Source organism: Nelumbo nucifera, chromosome 5 (assembly GCF_055504915.1).
Source record: "Nelumbo nucifera cultivar China Antique chromosome 5, China Antique-T2T, whole genome shotgun sequence".
In the NCBI taxonomy this organism is placed as follows: domain Eukaryota; kingdom Viridiplantae; phylum Streptophyta; class Magnoliopsida; order Proteales; family Nelumbonaceae; genus Nelumbo; species Nelumbo nucifera.
In genome coordinates this window covers 68,451,073-68,455,284 of record NC_142653.1, presented here as the reverse complement: position 1 = coordinate 68,455,284, position 4,212 = coordinate 68,451,073, and the positions used below count along the sequence as shown (strand labels likewise).

Genomic DNA, 4,212 nt, shown 5'->3' with positions numbered 1-4,212 from the left:
ATACTTCCTGTGTGGTTGCCCTGGAAAACCACCTGCTGCATTTACTTGCTCCATGGGCTCCTCTTGAAGAGTCGGGCACATATCAGTTGGATGCCCTACTACCGAACATATCCCACAAGCCTTCACCATTTGCATGTTACCTACAGCCATTTGACGAACAAGGGAGGTTAGACTTGCAATTTGTTGTTCAAGGGAAGAGATATTTACCTCATTAGCATGCTTTGATGGAGGGTTGAGCCTATAGCCGAACTGTTGAGAGTTGGCTGCCATATTTGCAATCAGATTTCTCGCGGCCTCGGGAGTTTTATCCACTAGCAGCATCAATCATGCTCCTATCGGTGGGTTGAAGATTCTCATAGAAATACTAGATGAGTAGTTGCTCACTGATTTGATGATGGGGGCATCTTGCACATAATTTCTTAAAACGTTCCCAGTATTCATGTAGGGACTCCCCATTGTATTGCCTTATACTGCAAATTTCTTTTCTGATGTTGGCTGCCCTTGAAGCTTGGAAGTACTTCTCTAAGAATAGCCTCTTCATCTCGTTCCATGTGGTAACATTCCCAGAGGGTAGATAATAGAGCCAATCCTTAGCTGAATCCTTCAGAGAAAATGAAAAGGCTCTCAATTTGATTTGTTCTTCAGTCACCCCCATGGGTTTCATACTCATGCATACTATTAGACAGTGTATGCCCTTAGCTCCAATTAGAATGATGTACCTTATGACATTTATTGTAAATGAATAAAGTACATATTTGATTCATGTTATTGTGATGTGTTTCTGGGTAATACCCTTAAACTGGACACATATGAGACTCGTGTTAGTTTAGAATCTTCACAGCCGTTGGATAGATTTGGGGAGATTTATCCTGCCAAGGCTGACACTGATGTGCCGCCAAGTTGGTCGGGGTGGCTTGTCTCAGCTGCTAGGGTGAGACCTGAGGTACATGCAGTGTGGGTTTTCTTGAAACCCTGAACCGGACCAGAATTCCAGTATTACCCTGGACCTTGGAGATTGATAGGCAAAACTGGAATATTACACTTGACCCTAGATTCGATTATGATACTACACTAGGTGTCGGATTGGGCTGTCTTTGATATGCCAATCAGTGAGATCCTTAGAGGGGGTCAAAACCTGGGTATGTTGGGACAGTCCGAGAATTCATCTGAGTGGGTGATCATAGTGATAGGATCAGCCCCTTTGTCGGAAAAAGGTAATGATTAGGGATGCACTCTCTCTGATGGAAACCAAAGCTGCCGGTAGCCGATTTCAATCGTTGAAATTTGTTTTTGCAAAATATATTTATATAAAGATATACATATATATTATGGTTTCAAAATGTTTGCAAAAGGTTTTAATTCCTGGGATCCATGTGAGTAGAGAGTGTAGCACTGTTCCTTGCAGCCGAGGGAGAGGTCCTCTCTTGTCGGGCAGTGTTTGATCATTATGGGCTGAGAGGTTAAGTGTAAGACCATTAAGGGTAATACATGATGGGCTAATCTTGCATCTGCCCATAATCCTTGGGTTTTTATAAGGTGGCTTGGCCCAAGGACCACTTAGTGTAAGTGTTGGGCCTATTAGGAGCCCATGTGATAGGCTCAAGGGGTTCACTGTCTTTTCAGTGAATTCGGCCAAGCCTTGTAACAGAGGCTACGCTGAACCCATGTGGCTGATGTGTAGATTAATGTTTGGGTCCCACGCCATACAAAGAAGCCCAACTAGGCAGTGGTTTGGAAGGTTAATGAGCACATAGACTTATTGGGCCTAAAGCCCATTTCGAACTGATTTAGTTGGACTAATTAAAAGAGGGGCGGATCTGGGTTTGGATCAGATAGTCTAGATCTGAATACTGATTTGGATCTAGAAACCTCCTAATCTGCAGATAAGATAAGGACTTATCCTTATCTCTTAAAGAGAGTCCAGATTCAAATAAGGATTTGAATTAGGAAACTCCTAATGGGATTAGGAGCTGATCGCTTTACGGCTATAAAAGGAGGAGGAGGGTGAACCGCCATTCACTCAATCAGATCTTAGATCACAGAAAGAGAGAAGACAACAACAGTAAGACTGCACTATCTTCTGCTCTTGCACCCTCCTCCTGCTGCCGCCATTGCCAGTGGGAGGAGGGTGAACCACATTCTTGTTGATGGATTCGGTTCTTGTGAAGAACCACTTGTTGATTCTGCTCCACCCTACGCTGTGTCATCTTCAGTGGGAGCAGTCTTTGGAGTTTTCCTTGGGTGTGAACCACCTGTTGATTCTGCTCCATATCAGGTATATCCTTCTCCTATCTATTGGTTTCAGATCTGGTTTGGTTTAGGTTCAAGATTGATCCTTGAAAATGCAGATTTTCTAAAACAGAGAATGTGATTCCCACATGTGAGAGAGAAATTTTTGAAATTTCGCCCTATCTACCTGCAGTGTTCGGCTATCCATATAATGGATCTCTCATCCCTTTAGGGGTATCAGAGCCATGGTTCAAATCTTGAACCGAAATAGATCAGATCTGAACTTGCGTAAATGGGCAAAAGGCGTTCTACCCAATTTGCGTAGATAATTGATTTTCTAGGAAATCGGTTCCCAAATTAAGGGTTGTTGATCTAAAATAAATTTTTATAAATCTGAATTATATTTAGAATAGTTCTTTATATTTTTCTTGATTTATGGGTTGTTCATACGGTGGAGATTGAAGACTTTATTGGTGCAACAAATATGTGATTTTGCAATTCTTTAACTTTTGGTCTGTAATTAATTTTTTTTTAATTTCTAGACTGAATGTATAGGAATTTGATCTGATGTAATATTAATAGAAAATTAGGATTTTTCTATCTGCGATTTGCAATTTGTGAAACTGCAAACTGTCATCTAACATCTATTTTGCCGGTTGCGGATGTACGAACAACCCTAGTTCTGATTCTTGTTTGTCTTTAATCAGAAATTTAATTTTTCAGATCAATTCTTGAATTATTTCTTGAATTAAAAATCAAACCCTAGACCCATTCGAACTAGATTGGACCAAACTGGTTGGACCGAATCTGTGGTTCGATGGGGGCTGTTCTCAGCCCTAATTTCCCACTCTTGGGTCAAAAGATTGATATTTAATTGCAAGACCTAATTCGGCCCACACCTGTAAGGCCCAGTTTTAAAATGTTAAAATTGCTTAAGCCCACTAACTGTAGAAAAGCTATATGGGCCAAACTACTTAATGCTATTCAGCCCATATACCTTGATAATATTAATTAGTAATATTATGGATTAAATTGGGCTTTAATGATGGGCTTTACATATATTAATTGATTGGATCAATTTTATCCTTGCATGTGATGTCTGGATGTGTAATGTGCAACGTTCATGGGCCATAAGCACTTGGCCCATGTAGACACGATAGTGGCTGTTCCACACACCATGGCTGATTGCACATCATTGCCATGGTGTCCCTAAAGACCATTGGATGATCTCCCTTTGTGGTGGGCCCCACTCCTCCTTGAAGAGAATCCGTGTGGAACCCTAGCCGTTTAGGGCCCACCGAAATCTGGCTTTATGAAAGTTAGTGGGAGCCACTTTGGTTTGACCTAAATTAAACTAGGGTGTAACTTTTGTTCCCTCCTGAAATATGAGTGCATGTGATAGGGAGATTCATATGATGAACTCTCTAAAAGCCTTCCATCATTAGCATGAAGATGGATCATTCAAGTAATGAGGAAACGCACCATAAAATTGGGCTATCCATTTGCTGTTGGATCTGTTGGAATATTTCATAAGATGATAGGAGCGTCATAGAACAATGTGGGAGGGGCCTATCCTAAAATGGAAGATTCTCTCACGGTACCTTGACGTTCATGAATATGATGGGTGAGCACTCATTGGACAAAAAGGTTTAACCTAAAATGGAAATAAACCTTGTCTGATAGAGGCCAAAGGGAAAGCTCTTACGATGAGTGGATATGATCCTTCACAGAAAGGTGCTGGGGTTATGCAGCTGAAACAGTTGGCTCCATGCACCCTATGTGATTTCCCACATTTCCAGAGAAAATTTGCAGTCTCCATCACTGAGATAGGAGGGAAATCCTAGAGATGAATAATGAGAATGAAACATAGATTAAAAGCCATATCTATGTAGTTAACATGAATCAAATTAGGTTGTGGACTAATGTTCGCTTTTTATTAGAAATGGAAAACGGACAATTCGCTAAGCTGTTGGATGACAACAA

General features: G+C 41.0%; 1 non-coding gene across 1 annotated transcript; it reads left to right on the top strand.

Moving 5' to 3' along the window:
* The first annotated feature begins 386 nt into the window (after nucleotides 1–386).
* On the top strand, nucleotides 387–493 carry LOC148791739 (small nucleolar RNA R71). The gene has a single exon (XR_016076869.1). It is a non-coding gene; the product is annotated as a small nucleolar RNA R71 (small nucleolar RNA).
* The last annotated feature ends 3,719 nt before the right edge of the window (nucleotides 494–4,212 follow it).